Source organism: Adiantum capillus-veneris, chromosome 29 (genome assembly GCF_014529385.1).
Source record: "Adiantum capillus-veneris isolate H3 chromosome 29, ASM1452938v2, whole genome shotgun sequence".
Classification (NCBI taxonomy): Eukaryota; Viridiplantae; Streptophyta; class Polypodiopsida; order Polypodiales; family Pteridaceae; genus Adiantum; species Adiantum capillus-veneris.
The window spans coordinates 122,892,179-122,906,653 of record NC_140959.1 but is presented as its reverse complement, the minus strand read 5'-3'; positions in this window follow the sequence as shown (position 1 = coordinate 122,906,653).

Below are 14,475 nucleotides of genomic sequence, written 5' to 3'. Positions count from 1 at the left end.
AAGGACGAACAATTGTAGGTTTTAAGTTTGGGTACGTTCCAAGTTGAATGGCATTTGGTAGAAGACTTGAAAACTCTCAAGTATATGTTAGGCTGCAAGAAAGGTGTCATAACCCTCTTTTCAAGTGTTTATTGTTGTCACATTAAAGTATCAATGAGAACTGTAGAGCTAGAGAAGCAAAGGCTTGAAATCTACCAAAAAATGATCCCTAAACATCCCAAGCTTTACTAGAACCACTAGTTGGAAAACCTAAGGATGTGATCCTTGTCCCACCAACACCAATAATCCCACTAAATTAGGAGCAAATAGAGTCAGATCCTAGTCATGAGCACGAACCAGAGCTCAAGGACCCAAAAAAAGAACCAAAGATAGTATTGAATACCATGGGTAACTCTTCAGAGGGATTTCACTTAGCTATACCTTAAGGCTGTAGAGAAACAGATAGTCTTAACGAATTGTGGAAACAAGTTAGAGAGGCCAACGAAGCTAGTGAGCCAAGCAAACATGCAAACTGGACCAATGATAGAAGAGGGGTGTTCCTGCCACAATAGAGGAATTTGAGGTTGGATCTCAAATGAATCTAGAAATGAAATCGTATTGGGGAGACCAAGGATATGTACAATCCAATTGCCATAAGGAATAGGGAAAAAAGTTGATCGAAGTTCAACTTATCATAGAAAGTGCATTTTCAATGTGTTTTTTCTAAAGAAGGGCAAAGTAGCTACCTTATAGGACAAAATTTACAACCCAACCCTCAAGAAGCACATAAATGACCTTAGGAAGCTACAGGGGAGGCTTGAACCCAACTGCAAAACCATAACTAGGGCTTGCTTAACAAACCAAACTCTCGAAAAAAAAAAACTAGTGGTGACCAAACCAATGATCCAAATTGACCATACAGGGTGGCAATAGAGTCTACACATCAAGGGGAATTAGAGGATACCCCTCATGCTAAAATTGGGCATAATTGACAAGTACTACGGATGCTGCCACATGACTTGGAAATTGCACTTGAGCTAGGAAAGTTGACAAACTATAACATGTTTCCAGTCCAGAGAACCCATTTGAAGAGTAGAATGCAAAAATAAAGTCACAAGGCAGGTCAAAAATAAAAAAATCCAACTTGAAGACCAAGTTAGAAGGGATCCAAAAACTTTTAGGGCATAATTTGAAGATTTAAGTGTCCAAATTGATCATTTTTAGTATGGATGGGATCAATGAGAGGTGAATGTACAAAATATGTGAAAAAATGTCAGATTTGGCACATATGACACCTACTGTAATTGTTGCCACTTGTCAGATTTTTGGGATTGGAGTTGACCATGATGAAGTACATCTCAAAGTGATTCCAATGACACCTCATATGCCAAAATTAGACACTCTAAGCTCAAGATATTGACCAAACTAACTTTCAGAGTACTAACTGTACAATTGAATGACATTTGATGATTATCCAGGTAAAAATTGGATTTTTGTCATTTGTTTTTCCTAGGTTCAGATACTCCTAGGAAAAAGAAACACTAGAGCATCTACAAACTCAAAGAAAAGGAAAGCTATCAGGTCTACATGGACCACGTTAGAGGGTCAAGGGCTTGCTTTATTGATGAGGCCATTCAAACTCAGCACGACCTCAGAGTCTTTAATTGTGTATGGAAAGACGAGCAAGGAAAGAGATGGAAGGCACCACAGATGCCCAAAGAAGTCAATACCATTGCATACACACCACAAAATGCTGACATAGCCATATCCAGGCTAGGAGTCAAGGATTTCCTCTCCTTGCCGATAGTATGGGTAGATTATAGAAGGGCTCATGAGTTAATCACCACTCTCCAGAAGGTGGATGAAGAAAAGATGATGGCTACTCTTACAAAAGCAGACAAGGAGAAGGTTACAGTAGAGACCACCCCGGATTCCATAGCAAAAATCACAAAATTACCAAGGGGACCAATAAAGCCACAAGGCTATGTTGATGAAGATTTCAATTCTATGAAGTTACCTACGTTCAACAACATCAAAGAAAGAAGGACATTATATTTGATGAGGGTTCTGCACTAGCACCTACACTTTGACAGAAAAACCAAATACATGAGGCCCAATAGGAATTTGGATTCAACCTTCCACAAGTCAGTACCACAACACAATCATGTGCCTCTAGATCTAGCCAAATGAGGCTTCGATCGGCTTGTAGCAGTGGCCGAGAAAAAGCAATGGGTGAAACCGTTCGGGAGCTGAATTATGAACAAAGATTGTGGTATGCTTAGTCAAAGAGCATGACTCACTAGAAGATGTCCCAAAATCCAATGAATGGGCAGAAAGAGTATGGCAACCAAAAGTAAAGAAGGTGGTAGCACAATCTACATCTGCACGTACCACCAGAGCTAAAAAGACAACACAAGCAGAATATGTGAGAGATGAAGGGACCACTAGCTTTGAGTTAGTAGGATCAGAGACTGACGAGGAAAAGATAGAGCTCCAGCACTTAGACCCCACTACTCAAGAAAGGAAACTAATGTCTTCATACACCAGGAGGGTGGAGCAAAGGGAACAGAAGGCTAAGGATAAGCAAGAGAGAAATTTGAAAGCATAAGAAGAAAAGAAATAGATGTTTCTCAAAGAAAAAGAGACACAAAAAAAATTAGAAAAGAAGAGGAGGCCCAGAATTTATCAGATACGATGAGGGTCAAAATGAAAGAACAAACTGGCCAAACATCAAAAAGACCTGCAGAAGAAGGAGAAAAAGGGGAGGAACCAAAAAGAATGAAGACTCAAGATCAGCCGGAAGAAGGTGCCTCCACCGAAGAACTAAGGACAAAGAGAAGATTAGACCGACAACAACCTACTGAGACCACTATTGAAGAAGAAACTTTTGATGAAGAAAATGTCATAGATATGATGGACCATATCTACCATCAGGAGGAGTAGGCAAGGCAAGGGTAGCAACATGAGACTCAATAACAAGTAGAACCAAAGATGCCCAGTCATGTGCCCACAAATTTGATTCACATGGAGTCCAACCCACAAATGAAGGTCTCAAGGCAGCTCACCTAGGAAGAACATGCCAAAAAGGCCATCCAAGATCTGCTAGATGTAGGCTATAGCCTAGAAGAGGCCTAGGCTATGGTAGAACTACCAAAGTCCTTCTTAAAAGTACTCATCCCAGAGCCAGAAATACCCAAGCAAACTACATGTGAAGATGATCAATTAGAGGGCTTGAAAAAAACACAAGAAACCCCATGATGACTAGTCAAGAAGAGGAACTAAAAACTGAACAAGTACAAGATGGAATAAATCAGTCTGAAGGCTTGTTAAAAGTACAAGAAAACCTCAAGATGGTTGGTTTACCAACTTTATCAAAAACCCAACAACAAGTAAACCATGTAGTAAAAGAGATCCTGGAGATGTGGAGAAAGAACGAGAGGTAGAACTCAAGTAATTGCCCCGACATTCTCTCAAGGAGACTCCCCACCATTGGAGGCAGACCAGAGAAATGACTCAAGACAACCACTCCAACGGAGATCACTCTCATGAAGAAATTTGAAAGCAAAGAATCTAGGCTAAAACCCACCATTGAGACGACACAAGTTACTATTCAAGGGCCAATAATCCATAAATCAATGTCTAGTATGGCCAAGGTAGCACTTCTATCCAAGCTAGCTGAGGATTTAAACAAAGAGATCATGTAGATAGCTCTCAAGTATGAGAGAGAAGAAGAAAAAAAAAATCAAACTCAGCTTAGCGGTGGTCAGTGTACAAGAAGAGATGGAGAAAACAAGGAGTAAGAACAAGGAATTGGTAGCAACCAACAATTTTCTAGTAGAAGGTCTTCATAGAAGGGACGCAGAGCTAGAGCATGTCAGCAAAGAGCTAGTAAAATACAAGGAAATGTACGAGAAAGAGAAGATGCCCATGTAAGTACAAGAGGGCATAGCTCAAAATAGTAAGCTTGCCTTGGAACAAAAAGAGAAGCAATATCAACAAGCACACCAAAGTGCCAAGGAATCTGCAGCACTTGCTCAGAGAAGCAAAGGATCTCACTAGATGTACTAAAAAGATGAATAACTGATCAGAATAGACAGCCAGTAGCATTCATGGAAGATCCTTTGCTTATCCCAACAAGCAGTTTTTATCAGACCGACATCTATAAAAAGCAGATAACAGACTTGCAACGGGCCTTAGAGGTTTCCCAAACAACGAGAATCACCTTAAAAGAATCTCTACGCACAAAGAGCAAAGCCATGGAAGAAGAGGGAAAAGCAAAGGACAAAGGCATCAAGATGCTGATGAAGGAAGTGGACGAGATAAGAAACAATTATCAACAATAAATCAATTCCAAAATCTCCCAACTAGAGAGAAAGGACCCTTGGAAACAGGGCCTAAGTTTGAGCAAATTGAAGAGTAAATAGAGCAAGAGGACAAGTAGTTTTAAGGCCCGGTATATGTGGGTACTTCAACTGAACCCCACAAATTGCCTTAAGAGTACTCACATCTATCAAAGGAACATTGGGTAGTGACTAAGGACGTTGTGGTCATGAACCTCCACTATGATCACCATCTATTAAAATTCAATTTATTAAAGTACATCACTTTAGAGAATGTAATGGAATTGGCCTATTTAACTTGAGAGTAGCGGAAATTTTTGAGAGTACTTTTGAGAAAGGACTTTGTGAGCATAGTGGATGAACATAATTGAAGATAGCAACATAATCATAGCAATTACTTAACTTGGCATGAACAATACTTTTGCAAGAGAGAGAATCTAGAGAACATGACAACAGTTGAGGACCGGATTTATGTGGAGCCGGTCCCCCCTCCAATAGGCATTTGTATTATGATTTCTCCCATTAAGAGAGACTTGTTACAATACAATATTTGTGTTCCTTGTAAACTAGGTGATGCAATGAACATGGAACATGCATCACAAGCATAACATAAACTTGAAGAAAGCTTTAACTATCCCAAGACCTCAAACACCTTCGAAGGTGGAGAGAGCTAGCAGGGAATGAGGGTAGGGAAGAGGAAGAAGAAACATTTCATAGGAGAAAGAATTAGTTCCTCACTTATCATAACTCTTCTTGCTAGCATACATAATAGCATAGTAATGAAGAAGAAGGAGATGTCAATTTTAAGCATTGAAGCATGGCTCTTGGATGGATTTTCACTCCATAGCCAAGAGAGTTGGTGTAGGCTCTCAATATCTACTTTCTTGGAGAAGGAGAGGGAGCTCTTGCACTTTGCATAGCACACAATGAGAGTGTTTGTGAGTGTGTGTGGGTGAGTATACCTTCTAAGCAACCCCCAAGCTTGCTTGGGTTGACCCCCCCCCCCCCCCCCCCCCCCCCCCCTTGTATCTCATGCTTGAAGCTCATTGGACCCCTCCAAGCAGGAGGCATTACAAGCAGCAAGGGTAGCCTTGAGACAAGTGTCCCCCTTTCCCCTTTGAGAGAGATGACTTGATAAATACAAAATCAATTAATTAAATATCCTAAATTATCATTGGACCCCTTGGGTGGCAAACCAATAGACTTCAGGCACACCATGAGGACAACATGAGGAGGAACTTGACAAGTGTCCCTTCTCCTTTGTTTGTACCATGCATGCCTTGTGTGAGTGTGTAGGTGTTCTCTCTCATCCCCCCTCATGTAGGGCTCGCCCCCTCCTTGTAGGTATTGAATATTTGACTTTTTGACACCTCAAGACCCTCATGCATAGGCCCATCTCCCACCACAAGCTTGGCCTTTAAGCACTTTAGCTTGGGCTAGGTTCTCACCTCAAGTGCAACTCTAGCATCTCGAGCATGCCAAGCACCTCAAGCATCTCAATCATCAAGCACCTCAAGCACCTCATCAAGCATGACAAGCAGGACTAGCACCTCGATCTGGGTCGGGTTCCCCCCTCAAGCTCACCCCTAGATTACCTAAGATCAAAGGACTTTTACACACATTATTGAAGGTCTTCAATGAAGCTAACCCTAAAGTATTATGCTCCATTGGTTAGCCTTGCTCTTTGATAGGCCATCTCTCATTTGAGCCCCTTTACCATTGGTCCCGTGTTGAGATAGATCTATAAGCACATGTCTATATCTTAACACGTGTTCCCATTTATTCTCCCACATTAAACTATGAGAAAATCATTTGGGTTGGTTAGATATTAGATATTATCTTTTATGACATTAACTCTCTCTTGAAATCAGTCATCCTCGACTTTGAGGTAGAAGAGATAAATCCTTAGTCATTAGTCAATTTTACTTAGCGGGTAGAGGATCCCTTTTTACCCTACGACATCTTTCCAAGGTGGATGACTAATCCATTTGGTGCTTGGGAGACATTAGTCAATTTTACTTAGCGGGTAGAGGATCCCTTTTTACCCTACGACATCTTTCCAAGGTGGATGACTAATCCATTTGGTGCTTGGGAGACATAGCTGCCGCAAGCATGTCTGCTCTTTAGTCCATTTCATTCTCCCAAAGTAGAGTGACAAATTCTACTTGGTGTTTGAGAGACGTCATCATCACAAACATGATTCTAAGCATGCATATTAGTTAAATTTGTGCACAATTGAAAAGAGGGCTAGTCTTATAAGACAAAAACATGAGTCATTTAAAAGAAATTTGTACATTTGCTTACTGTGATGTAGCATTGTAAGCATTGACAAGGTTCATACTATCCTTAAGTTGTATTCCTTGCATCCATCTAGCATCTTAAAAAAGTTGTATTCCTTGCATCCATCTAGCACCTTAAAAAGGATAATTTTTGAACTTAATAAGATACCGTTGGATAATCTTACCATGTTGTAGTACCTTGTCTTCATGCAGAAGGACAGCTTCGGGTTGTAGCACCTCTTCTTGGTCTTCAACTTTGGGAGGGTCTTCAATAATTGGCTCACTTGGTGGCTCGCCTTTGTAGGGCTTAAGTAGGCTTATATGAAAGGCATTGTGTATGAGCCAATGGTTGGGCAAATTGAGTTGATAATCCGTCTCATTGATGGGCTTCAAGATTTGGAAAGGACCATAGTATCTTTTTGCTAGTTTAGCATAATACTTTTGATGGCCCATAGGATTTTTGCTCGTCGTTTGCCTTAATCGAGCCTTAGGAAACTTGAGTAAAACCCATTCATTTTCTTTGAACATTAAGGCCCTTCTATGCTTATCAGCAACAACTTTTTGCCTTTGTTGAGAGATGGATATAGCCTCCTTAATCTTTTGAAAATATTCTTGTAGGTCACGGCTATACTCATCGGCAGCAAAGATCTTCCCATGTACTTTGAGTAGCAAGGGACTTTTAGGTCTTCCCTCAATGATCTCAAATGGTGATTTTCCCATAGGATTATGTACAATATTATTTTAGGCATACTCTACAAAAGGTAATTACTTTTCTCATTGTGATCATTGATCTACTTTGGTAACATACGTCTTGAGTAGATCGAGTATCGTAAGATTGGCTATCTCACTTTGGCCATCCGTTTGTGGGTGATAGGCCGAAGAGAAATTCAATCTTGTTCCTAGATTTTCAAAGAGGCCTTTCCAAAAATTACTGGCCATTCTAGGATCTCTATCTGACACGATGGATGTGGGTAATCCATGGTGCTTGAAAATATGAGATATGAAGAGATTTTCCATTTGATGTGTCTTAATAGTCTTTTTGACAAGAATAAAATGTGCTTGTTTGCTAAACCTGTCTACTATTGTCCATATTCCCGTATTCCCATGGATAGACTTGGGTAATCCAAAGATGAAATCTATGCATATACTCTCCCATGGTGAATTTGGGATAGGCAATGGCTGGAGTAATCCAGGTTGCTTCCCTCTATCATACTTGGTTTTTTGGCATACTACACATTTTGAAACATACTCGTGTATGTCCACTTTCATGGTAGGCCAATAGAAGTATGTCTCTACTCCTCGGAAAGTAGGTTGAATACCTTTATGCCCCGCATATTGAGGAGCATGGGATTCATACATAACTTTATCATGAAGGGAATGTGTAACACATAGCCTATTGCTATGGAGAAGATAACCATCTTGCAAGGTGAATGGTTCCTCTTTCTTCCCCAAAGCAAGGGCTGACATTATGTCTCTATAGTCAAAGTCAGTAGCATACTCATCTATCATAGAAGATAGAGCATTGTGAGTAGCTATAGATACCACATTAACTTTTGGTCGTCATGAAAGTGCATAGGCCACTTGATTGTGCTTACCAGCAATGTGAGCAATATGAAAATTAAATTGCAAAAGAAAATTTGCCCACCTCATTTGTTTGTCAGAAAGCTTGGTTTGCGTCATGAAATACTTGAGACTTTGGTGATCGGTTCGTAGAATGAATGGAGTCCCCAGTAAGTAGTGCTTCCATCTGTCTAGGGCATGTAGAACAGCTAAAAGCTCCTTATAAATGCTCAAGACTCGTTCATCAGTATTGAGCCTTCGGCTCTCATATGCTATGGCATGCCCTTCTTGAAGCAAAACTGCTCCAAGGCAATCACCACAAGCATCACATTGGATCTCAAATGGTTTTGAGAGATCCGGAAGTACAAGGGTTGGGAAGTAAGCTTCTCTTTGAGCTTATCAAAAGAATTTTTCTCCTTAGCAGTCCAAACATACTTAACATTCTTCTTAGTTAAGTCGTGTAGTGGTCCTGCTACTTGAGAGAATTTTGCTATGAAGCGTCTATAATATGCACACATACCAATAAAGCTTCTTAGCTCATGTAGATTCCTTGGGTTATGCCATGCTTTTATCACCTCTAACATTGATGGATCCATACGGATACCATCTTGAGAGATAATATGACCTAAGTATTGAATCTCTTGAAGGAAAAATTCACTTTTCTTTTGGTTGAAAAAAAGCTTATTCTCCCTCAATGCTTGAAAGATAACTTGGAGATGTTGTGTATGTTCCTCCAAAGACTTGGAGTAGATGATGATATCATCAAAGAACACTCCAGTGAATTTGCGGTATAGTCTAATTTTTTTTTCCATTAGACGATTGTATGTAGCTGGTGCTCAAACCAAAAGGCATGACTAGATATTCATAAAGACCAAACGTTGTGCGAAACGTGGTCTTTAAGATATCTTCATCCACTATCCTTATTTGATGATAGCCACTCTTAAGGTCAATCCTATTGAAGTAGGTAGAGCCTTGTAGCTTATCAAACATTTCATAGGAGAAAGAATTAGTTAAAGCTTTCTTCAAGTTTATGTTATGCTTGTGATGCATGAAGCTTTCCATCTTCATTGCATCACCTAGGTTACAAGGAACACAAATATTGTATTGTAACAAGTCTCTCTTAATGGGAGAAATCATAATACAAATGCCTATTAGAGGAGGGACCGGCTCCACATAAATCCGGTCCTCAACTGTTGTCATGTTCTCTAAATTCTCTCTCTTGCAAAAGTATTGTTCATGCCAAGTTAACTAATTTCTATGATTATGTTGCTATCTTCAATTATGTTCACCCGCTATGCTCACAAAGTCATTTCTCAAAAGTAATCTCATTAATTTCTTCTACTCTCAAGTTAAACAGGCCAATTCCATTAGAGAGAAGCTATGAGAGGAGTTTCCTAATCCAGAACTTCCGACTAACAATAGAGAAGAAGAAAGAACTGCTACCATCAATTCTACCAGATTCCGAGGGAAGCTACAAAGAAGCAAATGAATGAAACTTAGAGAAAATCAAGGAAGTCAGACTTGAATGGAAAGAGAAATTCATGGGGGAGAAGAAGCAAGCAATTACAATAAATTCATTTTCTCCCACCTTCATATTGACCCAACATATTGTCCAATCATTAGGAGGAGAAGGTGGGTTGATTTTCAGTAGAGCTGCTTGTATCTCACCCAATATGGTTGAATTACCCAGTATTTCCCAAACCAAGAGAGGCACCTTCACTTGCCTACATGAGGAAGGCCATCAACAAAATGATCAACCTGGTTCGAGGAAAATCAGACATCGCATGCAAGATGATGCTAAAAATATGCTATATGCTCTCAGCGTGCATCAACAGTTTCAGGAACATAAAGGCCATTAAAGTCAAATGCGCTTCATTCTTGGAGGGCTACAAGGGTCTGATCTTCAATTTGACTGATACCCCCAAGATGAAGATAATTTATGGCCTATTCTCAAGGATCATGTTCCTACTCAGCCTCCGCTACATGCTGACTTTTGTTTGAGGAGGCATTCTATACGAGCTACTTTGAGATGGACTCAATCATGTTCATGCCCATCTGTAAAGATCTCATATTAAGGTTTGTGGAATACACCTTACACGAACGAGAAAACCCCTTAACCAAAATCTACAAGCCACAAGAAGAATACCAAGTGCAACAGATGATGTTGGCATTCCAATAGTATGTCGACGAGCAAAAGCAAAGAAATACCCTGCTAAAAGATTGAAGTCTTGTCAAGGATGACAAGAAGCTGGGAGGGGGGAATGTTGAAGCAAGGAGACCAATCATGCCAATCCAAACAGGCCAACAAAACCTTTTTCCCGCACTCATTATTTTTTTGCCTAATCCGGCATTGTAAATCATGAACTCAAAAGAGTTTGATTATTTCTAAACTATTTTTTACTTAATGAAGTGTCTAGATGCCATACCCCATCGCTTTTTGAAGCAACTACCCCTTTCTAGCTAAAAACCCAATATTACACCTTAAGTATATAAGCCAAAGTTTGTAATTATTAGGGGGGCTATTTTTACTTTGGAGCTCAGGTAATGAAGAGTATGCCTATTTTTGCATGCTCACTAATCATTGTACTGATAAGCATTGCTAATGAAACGTCATGTGTTGCTTCTTCATGCTATTGGCATCATGCACATGTTCAATATACTATGTTTGAGTGTGAGTGTGTGTGTGTGTGTGTCTACACGTGCGACACAATGAGCGGTTTTGGCTCTACGTTTCCTAGTGTGTTTAAGTGCTCGTTTTGTGTTGTTGAAGGTTGTGAGGGCCTTGGCAGGGATCATCGCCTGCACCATCTCCAAATGGATAAACCATGATTCTTGAAATCCCTCTCGCTTGAGATCGACACCAAGACACGACTCTTGCTGCTCTTCGGTGCCAACGCAAGGGGGTGATAACATTTACTTTTCTCATATGGAACCCTTGACCCAAAAACACCTTTTTTTATCAGTTCATGTTTCCAATCAAAGTCATCAGACTAAATTTGAACTCAACCTTCCAAGGTCAACTGGTGGGAGTACCAAGATCTCCACCAAACACCTATGTGCTGCTGCACTACACCTTGCACTTGCACTTGCACTCTAATGCACATGCTCTCGTGCACACTCACAAGTAGTATCAAAGCCACCGTGGTTCTTTTTTAGTCCGGCAACGTGTGCACAAGACCTGGTTTTGAGCTAAGGCTCAAATCTTTTTAGTAGATAGAGAAATTCTCTCAGTAGTGGGAGCTCAACACTTTGCAAAGAGAATTTTTTGGACCTTGACTTTTGTAGGTAGTGTTAAAGAAACTTTACAGTAGCATTAAATACCTCCAAAAAATAGTGCTACATGTAAGGCAAAGTGTAGCGTTGAAAATTTTAAGCAAAGTGTTGAAATCTGTTAGCACCATCAATATCATAAAATCTAATATCTAACCAACCCAAATGATTTCCTCATATTAAGATGATCATTTAATGTGGGAGAATAAAGGGGAAGAAGGGTTAGAATATATGTATGTGCTTTAGATGCATTTCAGCACGGGACCAAAGGTAATGGGTCCAAATGAGATATGGTCTATCAAAGAGCAATGCTAATGGAGCTTAAATACCCCAGGGTTAGCTTCATTAAAGACCGCCAAAGGTTAGTGTTAAAAGTCCTTTGACCTTAGGTAAGCTAGGGCTGAGCTTGAGGTGGGAACCCGGCCCAAGCTTGAGGTGCTTGTTGCGCTTGATGACTAAGGAACCTGAGGTGCTTGTCGTGCTTGATTACTAAGGTGCTTGAGGTGCTTGTAGTGCTTGATGACTAAGGTGCTTGAGGTGCTTGTCATGCTTGCTGACTAAGATGCTTGAGGTGCTTGTCGTGCTTACCGACTAGGGAGCTCGAGGTGCTTGTGGGAACACTACCCAAGTTTGAGGTGCTTGGTTTGTCTTGCTCACTAAGGTGCTTGAAGGTGAGGTGTTCCTCCACAAAGTCAAAAAGATCCCTACAAGGAGGGGGCGATCCCTACAAGAGGGGGCTAGAGAAAGAACACACACACCCTCACACAAGGCAAGCTTGGTACAAAGAAAGCAAATAGGACACTTGTCAAGCTCCTCCTCATGTTGCCCCTCATGGTGTGCCTAAAGCCTATTGGTTGGCCTCCCAAGGGATCCGATGATAAACTAGTTTTTTTTTGTTGCATTTATCAAGTCCTCTCTCTCAAAGGGGAAAGGGGGAAACTTGTCCCAAGCCTACCCTTGTTGCTTGATATGCATTCTGCATGCGATTGGCCAGGATTGCAGGGGTTAAATGAGCTTCAAAGATGAGCTAGAAGAGGGGGTCAACCAAGGGAGCTAGGGGCATGCTTGGGGGGTATACTCTCCCACACACACTCAAACACACTCTCATTGTGTGAAGTGCAAAGTGCAAGAGCTCCATCTCCTTCTCCAAGCTAGTAGAGAAGTTGAGAGCCTACTCCAACACTCTTGGCTATGGAATGCAAATCCAACCAAGAGCCATGCTTCAATGCTTAATCTTGCCATCTTCTCCATCCTCATTACTATGCTGTTATGTATGCTAGCAAGAAGAGTGATGATAAGTGAGGAACTGATTCTTTCTTCTATGAAATGTTTCTTCTTCCTCTTCCCTACCCTCATTCCCCGCTAGCTCTCTCCACCTTCGAAGGTGTTTGAGGCCTTGGGACTGAGGCTTGGTATAGTTAATTTTTTTGAGAAAGTTTATGATATTCTCATGATGCATGAAGCTTTCCATCTTCATTGCATCACCTAGGTCACAAGGAATACGAAGATTGTATTGTACCAAGTCTCTCTTAATGGGAGAATCTATAATACAAATGCCTATTGGAGGGGGGACCATCTCCACATAAATCCGGTCCTCAACTGTTGTCAAGTTCTCTAAGCTCTCTCTCTTGCAAAATTATTGTTCATGCCAAGTTAATTAAGTACTATGTTTATGTTGCTACCATCAATTAAGTTCACCCTCTATGCTCACAAAGTAATATCACAAATTGCTTTCTCTATTTTCCTAATTCCGCTACTCTCAAAGTCATAGGCCATTTCCATTACATTGGTATCAGAGCATTTGGTTTATCTTTTAATTCTTAAGAAGAGAGGTCCTTAAGTAGCCTATTAATGGTTGATTTTGTTAATTATATGAGGGTAAGTGGGACTGGGATCTATTAGCAGTTTTGTTGATCCCACTATGCGAGATATGATGCACACCTTGGGAGCTTTATTCTTAATAATGGAGTCTTTTTAGACTTGCCTACGGCTTTACCATTATTGAGCCATAAGAATTTTGAAAGAAGCTATCCCTCGGCAACTCTGAAATAGTAGACCCGCTCCACTACTCTTTATAATTAAGAAATTTGAGCCGTGGGTGTAGATACTTAAGTGCTAATTTTCAAAGGATAAGAGGAGTGGCAACTAAGGTTTTGAATTTCCAAAGAATACAATACGTAAACACATAAGTATAATTAGCATGGTTGACACAATAACCAAGAGAGTAGACTGAATATTGATAGCTTTGATTTTTCACATTAAGGTGCTAATGATGATGCCCCCATGTTTTGTCAATTATCTTGTTACTAGGTTGCAGCAAGCTATGGGCAACCCTACTTTGAAAGCAAAAGTTACTCAAACAACTTCGCTCTTATGGGATTACCCTTCCTCTCCAAGAGGAGAGAGAGCTTATGTTTGCGTGTACCCCGCGACGGAAAATGGAGCACAGCGAGAACACAGACCAACAAACTGTCAATGCGAGGATGTAGCTGACCCGACTAGGGCATGGAGGCAATCTCTGGGTTGTCAACCCTGAGCTAGACACGAACAACACTCTAAAGTCACGAATACTACCACAACACTACCGTAAAGCAAAGAAACAGACAACGCATCCTACGAAACACTACAAGCTCGAAACAGTCTCAAATCATATCGGAATGACTTGAAATCGGAGGGCAAGACTCACAAGGACATATCCTATGTGGCCAAACACCTAAACCCTGAAAACCATAACTGTAAGACCTTTATCCGCTGTCGCGATAGACTCAAAACAACAATTTCCAAAGTGTCCGGAACTGATCTACAAAGACATCAACACGAAGAGCTTCTCACCTTGATTCTAACGACTACTCGATCATTCAGAACGGATGTCGTTTGAGGTACTTACGACCAAATATAGCTCGCAGCAGGCGGGCTCGCGATGTGGTCCTCGGCTTGCATTGCTTGCGTCGACGCGGAGAGCTCCTCGATGCTAACACGCTCCTACTCTCATATCTGCAATGTGATTAGTGTGCGCGATGGTGTGTGTGCGTGAAGCTCACTACTGT